This window comes from Rhinichthys klamathensis, unplaced genomic scaffold, assembly GCF_029890125.1.
Source record: "Rhinichthys klamathensis goyatoka isolate OS25496 unplaced genomic scaffold, OSU_Roscu_1.1 h1tg000191l_1, whole genome shotgun sequence".
NCBI lineage: Eukaryota > Metazoa > Chordata > Actinopteri > Cypriniformes > Leuciscidae > Rhinichthys > Rhinichthys klamathensis.
In genome coordinates this window covers 9093516-9116767 of record NW_026606717.1, presented here as the reverse complement: position 1 = coordinate 9116767, position 23252 = coordinate 9093516, and the positions used below count along the sequence as shown (strand labels likewise).

The window sequence follows — 23252 nt, the reverse complement described above, 5'->3', positions numbered from 1 at the left end:
CCTTTTATCACAGGTTGGTTGCAGCAAAGGATGAAAAACCAAAAAAAAGCAGGATCTATGCGGAGTAATTGTTTTAATAATAACAAACTAAGGGTCTGTTTACACAAAATCGTTTTCAACTAAAAGCTGAAAACTTTTTCTGTGTTTTGTCTGGGCTTTTACACATGAAAACAGCATTTTTGGGGGCCTAGAAACGCAAACTTTTGAAAACGGGATTCCAAGTTCAAGTTATTGAAAATTATACCGTTATTGTCTCCGTGTAAACTACAAAAACATGCTCCATGTGTATTACCTGTTCAGTCTATAGGCGCGTAGTGTTTCTTTACAAAGGCTGCGTTCACACTGCAGGGGCTTAATGCTCAAATCCGATTTTTTGCAAAAATTCAATTTTTTTGCAAGGCGTTCACATTTACAATTAAATGCGACCTTTTGTGATCTCCTGTGTGAATGTGAAATGACCCAGAAGTGACCCGCATGCGCAGAAGAGTACTCAACGGTCAACGACGTCACTTGTTTGCGGAAGTAGCTAAACATGAATGTCAACAGTGGAGCTCGTTTAGCAATATTAAAGTTATTTGTGTGGGTGCGGAGTCGCAGCCAGGAGTGGTGGGATACTGATGTGAGTGGCTTCACTAATACAGAATTCATCAGTAACTTCCGAATGACCAGATCCACCTTCGATTATGTTTGAGCACCTTCGATTAACTCTGTCACGGGAAGAGACACGTCTGCGGCGGACCATAACAGTGCAACGCGTTGGAGTGTAGTGGCTAGCTACAGGTGCGTGCTATCGTACAATAGCTAACTTGTTTATCTTCTCATTCCCGCCTACTTCAACGCAGAATTATGACGTTTGTCGCATATCAATGGCGTGCGGGTCGGATACATGTGACCTGGCCGTTTAGATTGAGGTCGCATTTCAAAAGATCGGATATATATCGGATTTGGACCACATACCCAAGTGGCCTGGGTCGGATTTGAAAAGATCGGATCTGTGTCGTTCAGACTGTCATGAAAAGATCAGATACAGGTCGCATAGGGGCAAAAAAATCGGAATTGGGTCGTTTCAGCCTGCAGTGTGAACGTAGCCAAAGTGACATCGCCAACTACTGGCCTGGCAGCAGAATACAGTGTTTTTGTGGATCCGTGTGAACGGGGATCATTTTGAAAACGTTGTCGTCTGTGCGCAAAAGACGCAAAGGAAAAACGTTTCGGTTTTTGTACATCGTTGTCGCGTAAACTCCCCTAAAAGTAACAAAACACTCAGGCTTCTCAGAAATAGCAAAACACAATCAGGACAACCATCTAACATTGACAATAATGGACAAAGGGCTACTGAAACTGAGGGCTATAATAGCTACATACAGAGATACACTAGGGACTAAAGAAGATAATAAACTAGATGTAGCACATGAGGGAAAATAAAAGACTAAGCCAACAGATGACAGAGACAAAGGAAACTGAACTGGGAACAGTGCAAAACTAACTCAAAGTCCAACTCAAGCAAACACATTCTTGGATACGTTTACCAGACAACGATGTAATAAAGACGGAAAAGTTTTTCCTTTGTGTTTTTCATGTTGTTAAAATGATTCCCGTTCACACTGATCCACTAAAAAGACTGTAATATTCCTGCCAGGCAAGTAGTTGGCGATGACACTTTGTAAAGAAACACTACGCGTTGAACACGCAATACGCATGCGTATGATGTCAAATTTCACAAATGTGCATTTTTGTAGTTTACATGATGGAGATGATAACTGCATCGGTTTTAAAAACTTGAACTTTGAAACACGTTTTCAAAAGTTTGCGTTTTTAAACTCCCAAAACACTGTTGTCGTGTAAATGAATGGCCAAAGAATTTTTTTTTTTTCGTTTTGTCATGTAAACGGCCTCACAGATCAAACGCAACACCTATCCATTAAGCCAGGTTTATTAAATCACTCCTTTCTGCTTGCTCTTATGATATGTCATCATTATTCATTTGTCTGATCTCCTCTGAAAGCATATTCAGATGCCTTGACATCTTAAAAAGCATAGTTAAAAAACTGTAAATTATTGAAAAAATATTACTTTAAAACAAAAAGAGAAGATAATAATAAAATTAAAATTATTATTAATAACAAGTAGAGGTATTTTAAAGTAATATTTTATTATTATTATCATTATTATTAATTTTATGACAGGGCAAGATTTTAAAATGTCATATGGTGTATACTTTCTTAAACTGATGTTGATATTATGCTGTTGATTTGATATGGTTTGGTATAGTCATTTTGCACATTGATTGGCTTAAATAGTCGATGGTAATAACAATACTTTCATGTTCAATTACATTTGTGTTACTTTTTCACAGTTTCAGTCCTGTGTTGGTTTGTCACATGGTAATATCTTGTAAAATCTGGGTCGTGAATCAAAACCATGCAGTGAAGAACCATTGCTATACATCAATAAAGTATGTACAATACATACAGAATTTGACTGAGATGCATGAATCATCATTTTCAGTAAATCTAATATTCTAAAATCTCCATAGCATTGTAGGATAAAAGATTTGCAATGCAATGCAAGTCATTTTCCTGAGCTGAGGTCCTTCAGACCAGCGCGAGGGCCGAGGTGAAGAAGACATAAACGAAATTAGACAGTGGACAGAGGGTATCCTTCACAAAGACAGACCTTCAGGATAGAGAGAGAACACAGAGGGAAGAAGAAAGTAAAATGTGAGCTCCTCCGAAGGACAGGAAGGGAGATGAGAAGAAATCAAAAGGCTTAGGCCAAGAGCCAGAAAAACAGAGACGGAGGCTGTGAAAGCACATCAGGGATAAAAGAAAAACATCATTTTCAAAATGTGACAACATAATTCAGAAAAGAAAGATCCTCACACCCTCTGGGGTTCCTCAGTGCCTGAAACCTGCAGACAAATACCAAATACTGGGCGTTTTCATACCAACATCTCTGTTTTTCATACGTGCACAAGACACTGCAATCAATACTTTTGCAATCAATTTTCTTAATCAATTTTTTTGTCCTTTTTCCAAGAGAAAATATCAAAATATGCTTAAAGCAAGATACATTTCACAATCTGAAAACCCGAAGCAAAACTGCATAATAAATTAGGTTTTGTTTTATAAGAATATAGAATTAAGTTTATTTCTAAACCCAATAGCATTTTTTCTTATTTTAAGCATAAACCCAACTTTATTTTTTGTTATATTTTATGCATGAAATGTAAAATAATAAAAATAATAAAATTAAAAAAATACAACTAAATTTAAATAAAACCAACTAAACTAAATTTGGAAACCCTTAACCTGCATGCATTAAAAATGAAATTGCCACTAAATAGTAATGACATATTAACAGTGGACACTATTGCCGTTGATTTAATATATATATATATATATATATATATATATATATATATATATATATATATATATATTACCATAAATCTTAAATATAAACCAAGTAAACTGAAAAATATCAAATTTAAACTAACAATGATGTAGTGAAAACTAACAAAAACTACACCAAACTGGAAAGACTATTTGAAAATAAAACAGAAATAAGAACTAAATGAAAAATTCTATAACAACCCTGATCCCAGACCTTTTGATTCAAGACAGACTTGTTTCTGCAGTTTTTATTCAAATGCTAAGACCAAATAAATCAACGGCTGCATAACATAATGTAATGAATGTCAGTCCAACAAAACTATGTGTGCCTTCAAATAAGACAATGACTGCATCCGAAATCAAACACAGTACACAGTAGGGGTGTATTGGGACATCTCAATGGCAGAAGGTGTCCCAATTACCCTGAAGTCACCCTATGCGAAAAACAGTACGTCAAAAGAGTAGTCCGAGTACACAAGCTGTGTCCCAAATGACGCACTATACACTATGTACTTGTGCACTCGGAAAAAGGAAAAGAAACAAACAAACAAAACAATAAAAGCAAAAATATTGCAATACACTTAAAGATACAAGAATAGGCAATTTGTCAGTTCATATAATAATAAAAAACCCTGTGCCTCTTCTGTGTGTGTATATTTTATGGCTTTTCAGCTAGTCTCTCAAAGCAACTGTGTGATTATTATGCAGCCACTCGATCTTACACTCAGAGGAGCGTTTATGGCTTCCCTTTCCTGCTAGCATTATCCTCCAGAGGTGATATGACTGCTTTACACCGATCCCATGAAAATGCTCTTATTTGCCATAATCATTTCTTCCAGGACCATGCCAGGCTTGTTTAATTGGACTCAAAGGCACACGTTCCTTAATTTCGGAGTCATGAATTTGAAATCAATAAGCAATGAAAAGGAAAAGAAACATCAGGCTGAATTAGTAATCCTTAGACATCAGGGTGCTTACAAGGGAAATTTACAAGTCTAGGCTACACAGGGTAATTATGAATATGCTCAGACCTATTCATTGCATTGTTACATAATTATCCAGATGAGAAAGGCCTAATACAACGTAGGTGTCAAGGCACCCTGGTATATGCGTCTCTATGCAATATTGAATTACACTCTCTCACCAGATATTGCATTATACTAATGCATTACCTGAAGATGCTGTAAGTGATTTTTTTATACCACACATGAAATGTCCCTACGTGACAGATATCACTGAAATAGCTGACTGTGGAAATTACACCTGTCTTCCTAACAGAGATAGGCTCTATGACGAGAAAAAACGGGCTTTTCTATCCATATGGAAACTAGCCAATTAGAAAAGCTCTCTCTTTTCATGTCCAGGTTTTCCAACGTTGGGTTGGCTTAGGGCAGGGTTTTTCAAGGAGAACGGAAGAGCATGAGCGTAGTCAAATTTAGTGGCTTAAGTGTGCAGTTCTCACCAAGGACAATAACTATGAAGTTTACATAATCATTCTAATTCTATGAGAACTATAGGGAAGTAAAAATAACAGCACAGAGGAGCAATATTGGAGTTACAATTTGTTTTAAGGTGTCTTTGTTACACTGTGATTAAACATTTAAGTTCTGAGTAATATTAAGTAACTACTTACTATAAGTGGGTTAGTAAGTATCCATAATTTATAGTTATTACGGTTGCACTTTATTTTACAGTAAGTGCACTTACAGTGTAATAAAGTACATATTAAGGTTAGGTCCAGGGTTAATATTGCTAGTTATTACCCAGTTATTGCAATTACTATAATAAGTACATAGTATGTACAATGGAAATAGGGCTGTAAAATAAAGTGCTACCGTGTTTACTATAGTATCTACATGTAACAAGGACACTAAAATAAAGGGTAACACTTTATTTTAGTGTCCTTGTTACATATGGTACATGTACTTACCATAGTAATAACAGTAAATTATGCATAATTACATCCAACCCTCAACCAAATCCTAATCCTACCCTAACTGTATAAGTATAGTTGCTTAATATTACTCAGTACTTAAACTCACTTTGAAATACATTTTTGATATGTTTTAGCTTACCTCAAGGGCATCCAAGATGTAGGTGTCTTTGTTTCTGCAGAAGACCAGAAGCGCACAGACCGAAGCGCCGCGCCCTCAGATCACTTGGATGTGGCTGTGGTTACAGGAGGTAAAAACGATATAAATACTGTTCGTTTTCTCACACAAACCGCTCGTTTCGTGTCTTAGGCCATCAATGTGTACTTACATTTACGAGTCATTAAATCATGTTTAATTTGGACTTCTCTGTGCATGCTCTTTGAGGTGGTGACCATAGACCTGCATTATATGACTGACAGACAAGAACGGTTTGACCTAAAAATATCAAAATTGAAACTACTGCGGAAACAAAGACACCTACATCTTGGATGCCCTTGAGGTAAGCTAAAACATACCAAAAATGTATTTCAAAGTGAACTATCCCTTTAAATATAAAATATATAACAGTAACAATGACACCTTAAAATAAAGTGTAACCAAACAAAATGTTACCAAATATTGTTGGAATCACTTTCAGATCATTTCTTTTCCAGATGATAAATGGTAAAAACACTGACAGCCCATCAGAATGCAGTGACTTTAAAAAGCACCGTTCACTGGGGAGTTTGGCTGTCTCTTTTAAGATACTCAAGGTGAGTAGTTTTCAACCTAAATTCCCCCTCTTTCCCACCTTTCGTGTTGTGTCATTGGAGAAGCATTGTGCTATGGCCCAGAGGATCTGTTTGTTCAGAATCTGTGGCTCGACAAAAAAGAAGGAGCGAGACAAACGAAAGAGCTACTGAAAGCTCAACACTCAACCTGCCAGCTGGCTCCAAACAGCCTCAAATTGGCTAAAAAGCGTCTTGTTCTAGCTGCCAAACATACTTCTTCAGTCGAGGACAATGCAGTGACGTCCATCCTGTATCTGATACAGTCCTTATTGTTATTTCTGACTGAAATGATCATTTCCTGTGGGGGATATTGTACAGTGAGAAAGCCGGCGAGGCTGATGAAGGGTGAATGGGCTGTCTGTTCGCTGTCAGAGCTGGCCTCACGTCCACTGCCAGAGCTTGCGGCCGGCCTTAAATGAATCTGTCGGCGTAATTGCTCTGTGAGTGCGCTGCTGTGTGAGAAGACTACATTCCATTAGGCTGAGAAGACCCTGGGGGGGAGACGGCGGGATTTTGGCTAGATGTGTTTGTGTGATAGGGCAGGACATCGTAAAGTGAGTGTTGTAACACCTAGGGACGAGAACGCATAGGAATACGTGTCAGCCCATTGATGTTCGGGGTTTGTGCAGAAATGTCATTCGCTCATGTGTGAAGTTAAAGCATTCCCAGCGGTACCGGTAACGGTTGGCTTTTTCATGGGAAGACTGATTTGTCAGTGGGAAATGTAGTACATGGAATGTAGCCTTTACTGTATATATATATATATATTAGGGGTGGCACGGTTCACAAAACCCACGGTTCGGTTTGTATCACGGTTTTAGGGTCACGGTTTTCGGTTCTGTACGGTTTGTTGTTATTTTTTCTTTTAATCTTTAACACTCCAGAAATGTACTTCAGCATATAATATATAGCTTAATTATCCACAATTTAGGATACAGTATTAACAAAAATGTTATATCATGCAATCATGCACAAACTGAATTTGACTTGACTTTAAGCACATTATTGGGACCATCTCCGAGGAAAGCTAGGTGAGATTTTGATACAGCAAGAGAGAAGATATTGATGACATGCTTTTCGTTTATTTGGCAAAAAAAAGTACAATGTGTATCACTATCTCTACAGGAACTTATGTGTATTTTTAGCACACAAAGATTGAAATTAACTTGCATTTATCAAACTGCCAACTTAAGTGTAGCTCTTGCAAAAATTTTATCTTTTAAAAGAAAAAGAGAGGAACTCTTAAAACTCTGTCTTTTAAATAAGTCAAAATACATGAAACATAATTGCCTATAATTAGGCTATAGCAATAGCAAAGGCCATAATCATAAAGTGAAACATAAGTTCAACCTCGACACTAAAACAGTATCAACAATGCTTCTATTCCCTGAGAGTGAGGATACACATTTTTCACATGAAATTAAAGTGCAGTATTTGGAAACATATGACTGGAGTTCTTATCTTAACTTAAAGTGCCACTGTAGCTGCTATATATTTAAATATCATAACATGAAATCCCAAATGTTCCCACACACCGGACTTATACGACGCTGGTGCATCCTCCAATTCCGGTTAGCCTTCCTTATCTCTCCCACTTGCCATTTCTCCGCGTGACGTGACCTGACACTCCATACTCCACTTTTACTGGCGTGTTTGACTTGAACCGGCGCTGCACAGAGCGATCGGTTTATGACATCAAAGTACCGCGAGAGTGATTGAAAAGCATACGGAGCCGTCGCGCTCGCGGTAGTTGATGTCATTCAGCGATCGCTCTGTGCAGCGCCGGTTCAACTCGAACAAGCCTCATATGATTGTCCACACACGTCTTATTTCGCGCGAAAAGGAAACACACGTCTGAGGTCACATACGGGCACGAGGCTACATTGCGCATGCGTTGAACCGTGAGACGCACACACGCTCCGAACCGAGACAAGCGAACCGAACGGTTCGGATGTTTTTTCATGTACCGTGCCACCCCTGATATATATATATATATATAAACGTAAAAAAGTGTTAAATGTGGTTAAAAAATTCATAAAAATTAATTAATTTGATTATATACTTTCTTTCTTCAGATGAACACAAACAAAGAATAAAATAAAAAAAAATTATTTAAAGCTGCAGTCCGTAGTTTTTCCTCTTTGTCGCCATCTCTGTTCGAAATCTGCTATTGCAGTCATTCGCGTAATTATTAACTTTACGTGAGTTGTGCCTCCACACGGCACAGCGTGGATGAATCCAATGTTTTGAGGAGAATGTGCGGCTCTCAGTCGGTGTGGATACTGTCATTCAGAATCACAGCTTCTACTTTTTGGAAGTATGACCAACATAAGAATTTTCACCGGAAAATGCCATCTGAACAAGTAAGTAACATCCACTTTTGTTCTGACCAACTAAGGGGAAAAAAGCATTGCAGTAAATCGTGCTGATTAACAATCGCTTATCATATCACGTCAAACCGTGCTAATTATACTTTGTTCTCAAATTGTAAATGTTAATAACATCAGCATTGCATGACTACATTTAATGCCCTTCCGATATTTTTCCTTGTTTTTGCATGGGCCGGTTGCAGTCTCTTTTTTTCTGTAGCCACTCCGAAGTCCAACGTCTTTTGCATTTTACAACGGCTGAATCTACAGTTGTCACTAGTGATTGTCGTTTGAACCTTTCTGGATCCGCCATCAAATTGATAAGTTTCATTATATCAAGTGCTGTGAGAAAAGGCTATAAATCTCCACCTCCAACATCCTCACACAGATGTGTGCATTATTACAAGCTTACTGTTTTGAATCGAGCTAAGGCAAGCACAGAGTTTTGAACACTGGCTGGTTATTTACTTGCTCAAACATTTATTTTGTATAATTTTTAACCCCAAAAAGTTATGGACTGCAGCTTTAAGAAAATACACTGCAGTTAAATTCAGCTTGAAAAAAGATCATCCACATCCAAGTGTATTTTAAATGTAAATAGGCAAATTTACCTTTTTAACACATTTTTAGCCTTTTGTGTATGATTCATAAGTTCTTCAAATACAATATATTTTCAATATATCTATATAGTGTGTGTGTGTGTATATATATGTTGCATATACACTCACCTAAAGGATTATTAGGAACACCTGTTCAATTTCTCATTAATACAATTCAATCCCATGGCAGTTGCTTCAATGCATTTAGGGGTGTGGTCCTGGTCAAGACAATCTCCTGAACTCCAAACTGAATGTCAGAATGGGAAAGAAAGGTGATTTAAGCAATTTTGAGCGTGGCATGGTTGTTGGTGCCAGATGGGCCGGTCTGACTATTTCACAATCTGCTCAGTTACTGGGATTTTCACGCACAACCATTTCTAGGGTTTACAAAGAATGGTGTGAAAAGGGAAAAACATCCAGTATGCGGCAGTCCTGTGGGTGAAAATGCCTTGTTGATGCTAGAGGTCAGAGGAGAATGGGGCGACTGATTCAAGCTGATAGAAGAGCAACTTTGACCGAAATAACCACTCGTTACAACCGAGGTATGCAGCAAATTATTTGTGAAGCCACATTACGCACAACCTTGAGGCGGATGGGCTACAACAGCAGAAGACCCCACCGGGTACCACTCATCTCCACTACGAATAGGAAAAAGAGGCTACAATTTGCAAGAGCTCACCAAAATTGGACAGTTGAAGACTCGAAAAATGTTGCCTGGTCTGATGAGTCTCGATTTCTGTTGAGACATTCAGATGGTAGAGTCAGAATTTGGCGTAAACAGAATGAGAACATGGATCCATCATGCCTTGTTACCACTGTGCAGGCTGGTGGTTGTGGTGTAATGGTGTGGGGGATGTTTTCTTGGCACACTTTAGGCCCTTTAGTGCCAATTGGGCATCATCTAAATGCCACGGCCTACCTGAGCATTGTTTCTGACCATGTCCATCCCTTTATGGCCACCATGTATCCATCCTCTGATGGCTACTTCCAGCAGGATAATACACCATGTCACAAAGTTTGAATCATTTCAAATTGGTTTTTAGAACATGACAATGAGTTCACTGTACTAAAATGGCCCCCACAGTCACCAGATCTCAACCCAATAGAGCATCTTTGGGATGTGGTGGAACGGGAGTTTCGTGCCCTGGATGTGCATCCCACAAATCTCCATCAACTGCAAGATGCTATCCTATCAATATGGGCCAACATTTCTAAAGAATGCTTTCAGCACCTTGTTGAATCAATGCCACGTAGAATTAAGGCAATTCTGAAGGCGAAAGGGGTCAAACACAATATTAATTTGATTAAAGGAAATACATTTTCTCATGTATTATTTCGTTATTTCATCTGACTCCGTAAATGAAAAGGTTTTAATGATATCTGGGCATCATTAAATGTGAGCGAATGTTTGACTATTCTTTTTAACTCTTTACTGAAAATAATGTCAAGCCAGTTAGAATAAAATCAAATGTTTACAATTTATTATGTCAGGTAAAAGTATCATGCCAATTTCATAATCAATTTGAAGATAATCAATACAATAACATCAAATGAGTAAAAGAGGTAGGTTAAACCGGACATTTATAAATATACTATGCGGAGTGCCGGCATCCACTCTGCATCACAGGCAAATTTTGAGTTACAAAACGCGCCGATTCTCTTGTTGCATTTCTTTATATAGACAGAAACTTTTTTCACATGGAAACATGTGCTAACAATGGAAATTTGCATTCAGAGGTTATACCTTTTGAGAGCAGAAGACCATTTGTCTGGAAGACACCCCCCCTTTGTGTACAGTGTACAGGTTATCTCTTAACTCCTAAAAACCTTATTACCTTTAGTTTTACTTCTTTGGGAATGAGACCTTTGTACCAGTCGCACTGAGACATTTTAAATGATATCAAACATGTATAATACTGAATGATAATTATTCACATTAAAACCATATAGATTTTGGATGAATTTCAGGTGGTGATAGCATGATAGAGAGAGAGTGGGGGTAGAGGGAAAGAGGGGTAGATTAGAATGGTTCTGAGGTGAGACTTGCGTCTCGAATGGTGCACCAGAGTGAGTTCAAATGTTAATTTCCTTTTTTCTTTCAGAGAGTAGCTCTTTCTTCCAGTTTTTCCGGTCTTACAGCTATATACAGCTATGCCGTTAATAATCCACTTTACTTCTGCAACCTGATGTTTTATCCATCTGAAAATGTCTGGATTGTGAAAGGTTTTACTTATAAGTAACACTTTTCACAATCCAGACATTTTCAGATGGATAAAACATCAGGTTGCAGAAGTAAAGTGGATTATTAACTGCATTTTAAATTGTCTTCAAACATACCGATATTTTGTCCCAGGGGTAAAGGCCATTTGCATCTGTTCTGTGTTCTTTAAACTACAGCTGCATCAACCTCAGGTAGACGTCTGATTGAGTGCCATTGTAATGTGGAAAAATTGGCAGCTTCCTTACTCAGCCCAGCTGCAGTAAGAATGACTTTTGCAATCAATGTTGCTACTCTGTATTTCAGATGTGTTATTTATAGATTTGGCTAGCACACATTTACTCTGGTTGAAAGAAGAAAAAAAAACCTCTCAGCAACAAATCCGACAGGCTTTAGCAGTTAGACAGGACACCTGAGGCTGAAGGTGCAGATGAACATTGATATGGGTCTATGTAAGTGTACAAGACAGCAGTCACTTCAATATGTTTCCGACATTCCCAAATTATATAGACAAACGGTGTGGAGATCAAAGTCATGCAGCCATATATAGAGATATGGCTATTTATTTGACAGCCAAGACTAGTGATTCTGAAGCTTGACATGCAATCACATTTCATTAAATCAGACTATCCAGTTCCACCAGTCAAAATGGAGTATTTGAGCAAATATATAATATATATATTTATTTATTTATTTAAAAATTATTTTAGTCATTTTAATTTTGCAATCCAATTTAAACACATACTGTAGTGCAACCAATACCCATCATGGATCATGGCACGAGGACACTGGCATGTTTAAAGCTATGGTTTTCTCTAATGTTCATTAAAAAAAATAAAAATCTATTTGACTGTAGCATAACATTACAATATATTTTAAAACTCCTGCAGAGATTTGAACTGTTTTGTCAGACTGGTTACATTATCGACATGCTGAATCCAGTGTTTCAAAAGATTTTGAATTTAATTTGTATTGGAGAGAAAGAGAGTGTGCTTTCCATAGATAAAACATCATTTTGAGGGAAAACATGGAGATAGTTTGCCATATTAATTTGCTTAGTCAGCATCTTTATCAGTTTTGGTTAATTTGCTGTTGTAAGGACCTTTGAAATACTGTAAAATAACTGTGATGTGATCAAGACCTGCCTGCGTTTATGGAAAATAATTGCAACGTTCATCAACCAATCCGAATCGAGCATTCAATAGCCCTTTATTATAATTGGTTATAAAATAGAAATACTTATTTGACTTAATAAAATGATTGGTGCTACATTGAAATTTTGAATTCAGATTCAGATTTTGCACATACACTGCTGATGACAAAATTGCGTTCATGAAGCAAAACACAGCAGCAGTCTGCAGGTGTAATCCATTGTTTGAACCATTCAGCCATTCAGTCCTGCAGAATAAAGGGTTAAATAAATCTGACTCCAGAAGCTCATTAGTCAATGCAGCCGACCATACAGCAGGTAAATATGACCATCACTCACGCAGACAATATTATCCATAATCCATCTGCTTACATTAACATACTTGAAAATGTGCATAAACCCCTGATTATTTGTGTATTTACAAAGGGCTCCCATCAGCTCATTATAAAGAAGTGCTGTGTGTGCATGCAACTGAAATTTACAAAATTATAAATAATATAAATTATTTATATTTTAAAATGTAGAAAATACTAATAGTCCAATAGTCTCAAGACTTGTTTCATGATGCAACCCTAACTGTATTTTAGTCTCCCTAATACAGTTAACCAAACCTTTTTTGTGTGATGTACTTGTACCTATTTTGTTAGTTTAACACCGTTAAGATTCTCCAAGCTTTTGTTTTGACTTCCCTTGGGGTGGTTCAAACCTTAATTGAGGTGGTGAGACCCCTACAAACTCCCCTGTCTCATTTGCACCGTTTTCCCCAGCAAATCCTGTAGTTGGAGGCTAGCAGATGTCGGCAGTATAATAAGGTGACCCTCATTCTACATTATGTGTCAGTCACGGAGGATCGCCCTTAAGCTGAGTCCCGGAGCTCCCGATTTCCGTCGCGCAGCTGTGCAGGTCTGCATCAAAACGATACGCGGAGTTATTGTGCACTTAATGCCGTGCCGGAGGCCCACGTGCCGCATTTATTATGGCTGAGAATTCAGCAGGCCTTACACATAAGATGGCAATCAAATAATGAAGGCGTTTGCACCCACACGGTCTCCGCTGTACGTCGTGATTCTTCATGTGATGCCTTCCCGAAAGGTACAAGCATCTCTGTGACACAGACGGGGAGGTTGACAGAGGTTTCATTCTCCCATGTGGAGCAGCTGGACAGCTTTGTGCGAGATAACGGATTTAAATAACCAAACAGAGAACGAGAGGACTTCTTTTCACAGGAAGTAGAGGCATTTTAATAGACAAATGTGGCAGTTTTGACTGTCAAAATGGATTCACATTCCTCTCCGCTTTGGGGGACTGATGTGTCAAAAGTCGTTCTCCTGAATAAATCCCAAGGCAAACATAAGACCTCATGTGAAGGGTAACGTATTAATTTGAGGTTTGGGTGAGAAGGGATTTATAGAACAGGACACTCCACTGGCCTTTCAATCCCTATAATATTTGACGGGTAATAAGTGCAAGTAATTTTTCAATGTCGGGTTTTATTGGCCAGATATCATATTTTAATTGGCCAAATACAAAGACACTTCATGAATTCAAGGTTGTATATTTTAGAACCGATAGAACATATATAACCAATATGAATGGATATATATCAGCTATAGTAATTGTTGCTTTGTAATTTCCCCCTTACATTCCAAAAAAAGAAAAAAATCATATATATATATATATATATATATATATATATATACATTTATTTATACATTTTTTATTATATTTTATAACTAAATACTTGTTTTAAAAGAATATTTCTTGAATTTGGTTTATTTTTCTTACACAATTAAAGAGAGATGGAGGCTGATAAATAGTTGAAAAGAAAACCAAGTTTGTGTAGTGCATCAGCTCTAGATAACTTGAATACCTATCTAAATACATCAGCATGACACAACATAGAGTACAAGAGCTTGCAAGAAAAAAAATCAAACAATAACACACACACACACACACACACACACACACACAGACAAAAACTTACATATGTGTGTGCCCTCATGTGCGTTCAGCTGGATCGAAGCGCAAATGACAGCAACCAAATTCAGTACACATTTCTGAGCATCCCAAATATGTCCTCATTTTTAATGCATCATGGTCCTGTAGGCTCAGATTACATATTTATTCAAACAGTATTCCTGCTTGATTTGAGTGCACAGACCCAGCTTTTACGGGCTTCACATCCTGCCTGGTCTTTTCCCGAGCCACTTCAAAAGAATGTTGACGGATTGTTTCGTTTTTTTACATATTCATTTCATCTCACCCTCCTTTTAGCCCTTTTTTTTTTCATTTCTCAACACATCAAATGCAAACTAGGGGCCACAAATTAAGTTGGAGCTTGTAGTAGACTAATTAGAGTGCAAAAATAATCCTCCCGTTTCCTGTCTCTGTGGAGTCTGCTGTTGATATACATGCCTCCCACCCAAACAGAATTAATAATCGCTATAGAAGCCCTTACACAGATGAGCTGTGTGGCATAGAGCTCTTAGGCTAATATAAGGGATTTCAGCAGGAACTCATTTCACACAAGTTAAAGAAAGCAGCAGGGACTGAAATGTATAGCTGAGCCTTAGGGGACAACAGGGATAATTGTAACATTTAATAAACGTAACAGAAAATATTTTTGAGAAATAAAATGCCGCAGGGTTTTTCTTTTAATGATTAAATATGTATAACATTTCTTCATTTGTGTTCCACAGAAGAAATAAAGTCAAAGCTTGCAACAACATCATAAAGATGACGGAACATAAAGTTTTGGGTGAACTATCCTTTTCAACCAACATTTCACTGATGTTATTTTCCAATTAATAACTGTTACTTTAAGGTCTAAATATCTATATGGGCATATTTTAATATGTATTTCCCATCAATCCTTGTTTGCCTCGTTTGCTATGTGTTTCTATTTAGTCTTAAGTCACTATCAAAGTCTGTCCTTCAAAATCTCAAGTTATGTCAAGTGCTATTCACATTACAGAACTTTTTCATTTATTCTTATTTTCATCACATACCGCTGGTATGAAGGTAATACTGACATTTGTGCGCTTCTAGTTTAATTGTATCCGACTTGATTAAGTTATGCATTTATTTGTCTCAAGAAATGACTGCTAATATGTCAAAGATGTCTGATGCAAAACAAATAAGCCAAAAAAGTGTTAAATTATCCCTGCTCACTTCTATTTGGTAGCACAAGCAGTTCAGAATGGCGAAAGGTGTAATGCCAAGAAAAGTTAAAAAGCATTTTATAATTATATTCTGTAATCTTATTCTCAGAGTATACATTCAATGCACAAATGTTGCAAACACATGATGGTTTTCATCTTGGATCATTTTTAATTGCCATTGCTGGGCTTATGAGCAGTCACAAACAGGTGAGAAAGGCAGCTAATTTCCTTTTCTCTGACAATTAATTATGTTCAAATCTACAGAGGGATATTTCCATCCCCTGGCCAGACAGTCTGTCAACCTGGCCTCAGGTGTTCATTAGATCTCCAGCACAACTGACTCCTTCTACATCTCGTCTCTGCAGACAAACTATTCAATGGCACATTTGGCTCTAAGTACACATTTAAGATGCCTACACAACTCCAGAATGACCTTATGGCAACCAGAAGCACCTTTTTAAGTTGGAGAAAAAAGGAAATATAATACTTTATAAGGTGCTTGAAGAGATGTGTGGGTAGGAGAGAGTGGATATAGGCTGAATGGCACTAAACCAAAAAAACCGTGGACACCAAAGTGGCAGAAAAGTGCCTTCTGGCTAAACCAGATCATCGAGATGCAGCAACAACTCCCTGAAGACAAAGATTCTGCCATACAACACATCTTTCTGTTTCAGAAACCAGATATACAGCCTGCCATTGTGGATGGGAAATATGCCACGCCGTGTTTGGCATTTGTGAGAGTGACTGAGATGTTTTGGCAGAGCAACAACACTGGTTTCAGCCGATGTGTAGCCTCAGTCTCTTGGCTCAGAGTAATGAGCAACCTTAGCAGGCATCACACATCACCTGCGTCCATAATATCGCAAGAAGTCACCATGTGGTTCTGCTCGGCGAGTTTAAAGCAACACATATAGCTCAAATGAGGGTTCTTGCACATCTTTAAGTCTCTTCTAACCCAATAAAGCTAATTTTGGCGGTTAGGACCTTCATTTTGGAGTCATCTTAGTTTCTACAACAGCTACAGAATAATGAGAGGTGGATGGTATCATAACAAATTGCATTCAAACTTTAATTTTAAATCTAATACATTAAATTTCATGGTCAAGTGCATCAGAGAAAGAAAAAAAAATCCCAAAAATACCACATTGCAAATTTACTGAACCATCATGAGCAATGAAAGTACAAAAAGTGCAGTCAAAAGCCCGGAAAACACTAAATCGGGAGGGACAAAATATGTTTTGAAGTCCTACCTCTTTATCAGATGCCAAAAATCACAGCCTTGATAAAGTCAGAAAACCATGGAGTTGATCGGCTGCCAATGTTTCTAATCTCTTTGCCTCTATATCTATTGCCAAGCACAAATGTGGAGTGGACCATCTACCATGGGGATGGACTCCATGGGCTCCTCTGACTGGCAAGATCAGTGGCTCTCTGGCGGGTAGGTGGAAACAGTGAGAAAAGTCCAGTAGTCCTCGATGTGTGTACGGCAGGAGCGCCGTCAGAACAGAGCATCCTTCAGTGGGCAAGAAATCCAGAGGGAACGTGCCTGTAATCCCCAGACTGGAAGCATGCGCTGAAGATAAACAGGGGAGAGTTGCCTCAACATTGTTCTTTTTCCACTGGCAGCAACATCTCTCTTCTCCCACATCCTTCTGAAGCTATTTATTTATGTGGGACCGGAGTGGAGGGAGCGTGTGAGAGAGAGAGGGAAAGAGAGAGAGAGAGAGAGAGAGAGAGAGTGTGTGTGCAGGAGGGAGCTTGCACTGTCAGTGACTACATTAGCAGCTCTGAGTAGGTGGAGTTTTCTTTGCAGCAGAGGGGATCATGATTCGAAATCCAAAGGAGGGAGAGAGAGAAAGACAGATAGAGAGAGAGAACGCAGCATGAATAGGTTAAGAAGCAGAGGAAGGGATAAAGTAGCACTGAGGTTCAAAGAAAGGAGGGATAGAAATGCATCAGGGGCTCATAACCTAGTCGACTAGTCAATTAGTTCTGCCACTAGTCGACATGTCAAGGAGATATCCGCCAGCAATACCGTTTAACTCAATGGCAGCTGCTCGGCTGACGCAGGACCGCATGGAAGAGTGCTGTCATCTTGGTACCATAGAAAAATTTAAGCCAATCATCTCAGCTGAAAATGCCATGCAAAAAAAATTACTCTGGAGCTGCAGGAAAATTATGCTGATAAGACAACAAGAATGTATCCAGTTTCAAACCCTTCTCTGGCAACTATCTTGATCTGTGATGTGACATGCAGCAGACAAGGGAAAAAACTGATAAAAAAAAAAAGTGTGTTGCAGATTCAGAATCAGACCTCGTGAGATTTTTACTAAAATATAATGAAATGCCTAGGAATTTAAATGTTGGTCCATCAATGGAGAAAGATATATTTAAGAATCAGATGCTGTAGTTGGTGTAGTGTTGTTATCTACGTAACTGACGATGGTTTGACTGTTAATGGATCATATGATTTCAAGTGCACTTGACCAGACTTATTGGCATATATACTGTATTTTTGGCTCAAGTGGGCATGAAGATGCGTATGAACTTTTAATTGACTGATATATGACAAAAATGCAAGTACAGTTTTTATAAAGATTTATGTACACATTTTGATTTTCAATACTTTGGGCTTCAATACACTTCTAAATGTCTGTTCAGTAGTCCCAATGTTTAGTAAATTGTGACATTTTACAAAACACACATACTCATCTCTGCACCAATAAAATGTACAACACTATGATTTACTATGAATTTATATGTAATGTCTAATTTGATTTACACATGGAAAGTTTTCTTTGAATTCTCATGATTTCGGGCATGTGAGTTTCTGAACATGATGAATGATAGAATACACTTAACCTTAAATACCATGCCGAAACTGTATTAGAGATAGTGTATATTTAGTGTGCATAAAGGGCACTGAGCTTTTGAGAATTCTTCAGAAGAGAATACTAAAGTCGTAGTTTTGGGGGTTTTTTGGACCAAAATGTATTTTCGATGCTTCAAAACATTCTAACTAACCCACTGATGTCACATGGACTACTTTGATGATGTCTTTATTTCCTTTCTGGACAAGGACAGTACACCGTACATACATTTTCAATGGAGGGACAGAAATCTCTCGGACTAAATCTAAAATATCTTAAACTGTGTTCCGAAGATGAACGGAGGTCTTACGGGCTTGGAACAACATGAGGGTGAGTCATTAATGACATGATTTTCATTTCCCTTTCGAGGGAACTCTCGATGCGTCACTTGACGCTTTGGGAACGCCCCCAGCGTGCATGCGTCTGAGCATCAATGTCAACTAGTCCAATGGAAAGAATGAGCGTCACGGGCGGGTGACGTCATGACCAGGAAGGGATAAAGGCTCACCCGGTGAAACGCGGCATTAGCTTCTGTGTCTCAGCAAGCGATCTGTGTCATTTTGTCTCTGTCTATTTACTGTTGTCTGTTGCGGAAAAGGATGGAAACTAAACAAGTGTACAAACAGTGTGCTTCTCCCTGCCCGCGTTATTTAACGGGTGGGGACACACACGAGCTTTGTGTCGTTTGTTTGGGAGTGGAGCATGCGGTCTCAGCCTTCGAGGGGGCTGAGTGCCAGCATTGTGAGATGTTACCGCTTCGCATGCTCCGCTCTCGCCTGTCACTCTTTGATAAAGAGAGTGGGCAGGCTCGCGATCCGCAGGGATCAGGACCCGCGTCTGCTGAGGCAGCGCGGAGATTGCATTCCTGGGGATCGCAAAAGGAACTTTCGGAGGGGTTGGAGACGGGTCCGAGGGCTCTTTCTCCTTCCTTACCCGAGAGATCCAACGCTCTCCCCCCGGTGTCGGAAGCACGCTCTGCGGTTTCTTCCGCCCGGGGAGAGAGTCCTCCATTACTTTATTGCTCTTCCTCCGAGGAGGTTGATGCGATGAGTTTGGAGAGTGAAAGCACACACATGGGGGAAAGAGATTCACAATTTATTTCCCCAGCATATGATGAGCTGGTGGATGTTATGTCGCGGGTTGTAGAGAAATTAAATATTGAGAGAAGAAGGGCGCTCGTCCTAAAAGCAAATTAGATGAGCGCTTTTTATCTTCCACCACATTATCTCCACCACGAGGGCTTCCATTTTTTCCCGATTTGCACAATGAAATATCTAAATCGTGGAATAAACCTTACTCATCACGTCTTTTCAGCCCTCAAGTTAACACTTATTCGAGAATAAGAGGGCTGAAAGAGTATAGTTATGAGGCGATGCCCCAGGCGGAAGAGAATTTAGCCAGTTATCTTTCCCCTGGTCCCGCATCGTCTCTGAAAGCCTCGGCTTTGCCCACTAGACCGCTCAAAGCCACTTCGGTGTTAGTGGGCAAAGCTTATACGGCAGCAGGTCAAGCTGGAGCATGTCTGCATACTATGGCAGTGCTCCAGGCTTATCAAGCTGACCTGCTGGGGGATCTGGATAGTAGTGAGGGAGTCAGTCATGACGATATTCGTGAACTTCGTCGGGCTACCGATCTTTCTCTCAGGGCTACTAAGGAGACCGCCAGAGCAATTGGGCGGTCTATGGCAGCCTTGGTAGCTATTGAGAGACATTTATGGTTAAATCTGTCTGAAATTAAAGAAAAAGATCGAGCTTTTTTATTAGATGCTCCGCTTGAACCTTCTGGTCTCTTCGGCGACGCAGTCCACGCGGTCGTCGAGAGATTTCAGGAGTCAAAGAAACAAGCTGACGTTTTTAAAAAGTTTATCCCTCGCCGGGTCCAGCCCCCTGGGGCTGCTGGGCGTGAGCAGCCCCAGCCGTCGAGCTCATCATATTGTGTGCATCAGAAAGAGAGTGTTGCGTCTCGTGCACCTCCACGTAGAGACTGGAGACGGACGCAACCCTCTCAACCGAAGTCTTCTAAGTCGAAGCCCGATCTGAGGACCGTTCTTCAGGCGAAGAAGGCTTCGGTTAAAAAAAAAAGGTCCTGATGTTCATGCATCAGGCCTGTGAGGACAGCCCCGACCGAAGTGGAGCGGTGTACACCTCATTATATGGTGCCCGTTCCATTTCGGGGTCCTCACGAGACCGTTCTGCCAACCCTGCCACCCTCGGTGCTTCAGGGCGCAGCGGTCTCCAGCGAGTCGCTGATGCTATGCTGCGGCACAGCATCGGTTTCGCGCCCTCTGAGGGGGGCCTTAGAGCGGCCAGTTCAGGTAGTTCCTGCCATTATGTTTCAGGCTCCGGAATTAGCCGTCTCGATAACACCAGAGACCAGCCTTTTCTGGCAGCGTGGAAGCTTCTGCCGAATATTTCTCGTTGGGTCCTGCAGATTGTGGAGAAAGGATACAGAATCCAGTTTGGTTCTCGTCCTCCTCGTTACAACGGGGTGCTGCCCACAGTGGTGCATCCCGAGCAGGCTCTGGTAATGGAGCAAGAGGTAAAGGCCCTGTTAGCAAAGGAAGCTATAGAACAGGTGTACTCACCCGACAGAGAGTCGGGTTTTTACAGCCGTTATTTCATTGTTCCAAAAAAGGATGGAGGGTTGCGTCCCATTTTAGATCTTCGTCTGTTAAATCGTTCAGTACAGAAACTCAAGTTCAAGATGCTGACACTCAAGCAGATCGTGACTCAAATCAGATCCGAGGACTGGTTTGTCACGATAGATCTGAAGGACGCTTACTTCCATGTCTCCATCCTCCCTCAGCACAGGAAGTTCCTAAGGTTTTCTTTCGGGGGCAAAGAATACCAATATCGGGTTCTTCCTTTCGGTCTAGCTTTATCACCCCGCACGTTCACGTAATGCGTGGATGCAGCTCTAGCCCCTCTCAGGCTTCAGGGCATACGTATTCTGAACTACATCGACGACTGGCTGATTCTAGCGGAATCAGAGCAGTTGGCGGTTCGGCACCGAGGTGTCGTTCTCGCTCATATGCAGATGTTGGGGTTGAGGCTCAATGCCAAGAAAAGTGTGCTTTCTCCAGTACAGAGAACCACTTTCCTTGGTGTGGTATGGGATTCAGTGACGATGCGGGCCACTCTATCGCCCGTTCGTGTAGCTGCTATCCTGACAGCCACCAAAGAGCTAAAGCTAGGCCAGTCACGCACTGTAAAACAGTTCGAGAGACTGTTGGGTCTTTTGGCGGCAGCGTCCAACGTGATTCCTTTTGGCCTGCTGTACATGAGACCTTTGCAGTGGTGGCTCAGGACCAGAGGGTTCTCCCCGAGGGGAAACCCACTTCGTATGATCAAGATCACGCGGCGATGCCTTCGTGCCTTGGTTATATGGAGAAAACACTGGTTCTTAACCCAGGGTCCGGTGTTGGGAGCTCTCTGCCATCGAGTTACGATCTCGACAGATGCTTCCCTCACCGGCTGGGAAGCGGTAATGGAAGGCCGCTCGGTTCAGGGTCGGTGGAGGAGTCATCATCTTTCTTGGCACATAAATTGCCTGGAGATGATGGCCGTCTTCAATGCGTTGAAGCAATTCCTCCCAGACCTGAGGGGCCATCATGTGCTCGTCCGTACAGACAACACATCGGTGGTCTCTTATCTGAACCGTCAGGGGGGTCTGCGGTCGCGTCCGCTTTGCAAGCTGGCGCACCAGATCCTCCTGTGGTCTCTGGGGAAGGTACTCTCCCTGAGGGCAATGTATATTCCTGGGGACCAGAATATTGGGGCAGACATCCTGTCGAGGCAGGAGCTGAGGCCAGGGGACTGGAGACTCCACCCCGAGGCGGTGGAGAAAATTTGGGAGTTTTACGGCCAAGCAGAGGTGGATCTGTTTGCGTCTCAGCATACGACGCACTGTCCACTTTGGTTCTCCCTCACTCACCCAGCCCCCCTGGGGCTGGATGCTATGGTGCAGACGTGGCCGAGGCTACGTCTGTACGCATTTCCCCCTGTTGCTCTGCTCCCAGGAGTTCTGGAACGAGTCCGCCAGTACGGAATAAGCCTACTGCTAGTAGCACCACGCTGGCCGAGTCGGATCTGGTTTGCGGACCTGATCCATCTCTTAGACGGTCCTCCCTTGGAGATCCCGATCAGGAGAGACCTTCTGTCTCAGGCCGGGGGCACAATATTTCACCCTCGACCAGAAATTTGGAACCTGTGGGTTTGGCCTCTGAGGGGGCCCAACTCATAGAGAGTGGTCTCTCAGCTGAGGCTGCTGAGACCATTCTAAGCTCCAGAGCTCCAGCTACTAGGAAACTATATGCGCTTAAATGGAGAGTTTTTTCTGTATGGTGTCACCGACATCAGTGGGATCCAGTTAACTGTTCTGTGAACACAGTACTCGAGTTCCTGCAGGAGCGCTTTACGTCAGGTCTATGTCCTTCCACGCTCAAGGTCTACGTGGCGGCCATTGCGGCTTACCACGCCCTGGTGGGGGGTACATCGTTGGGTCGAGACCCCCTGATTACACGTTTCCTTCGTGGCACTTTGAGGCTAAGGCCTGCAACTCGCACTAGGGTGCCAGCTTGGGATCTTGCTTTAGTACTAGAAGGCCTGTCTAGGGCTCCATTCGAGCCCTTAGATTCGGTTTCAGAGAAGTTTCTTACCTTTAAGACTATCTTTCTGCTAGCTATTTCGTCCCTTAAGAGAGTTGGAGACCTTCAGGCCCTTTCGGTTTCCCCCACTTGCCTTGAGTTTGCACCGGGGATGGTCAAGGCATTCTTATATCCAAAACA

The 23252-nt window shown here is 40.8% G+C and overlaps 1 protein-coding gene across 1 annotated transcript in view; it reads right to left on the bottom strand.

Moving 5' to 3' along the window:
* The window catches only part of sgcd (sarcoglycan, delta (dystrophin-associated glycoprotein)), a 215553-nt gene extending 198607 nt beyond the window's left edge, over positions 1–16946 (bottom strand). The window contains exon 1 of the mRNA XM_056262310.1: positions 16847–16946. The gene's annotated coding sequence lies outside the window, so the exon portion shown is untranslated. The remainder of the gene's footprint in view (positions 1–16846) is intronic.
* Between the last annotated feature and the right edge of the window lie 6306 nt (positions 16947–23252).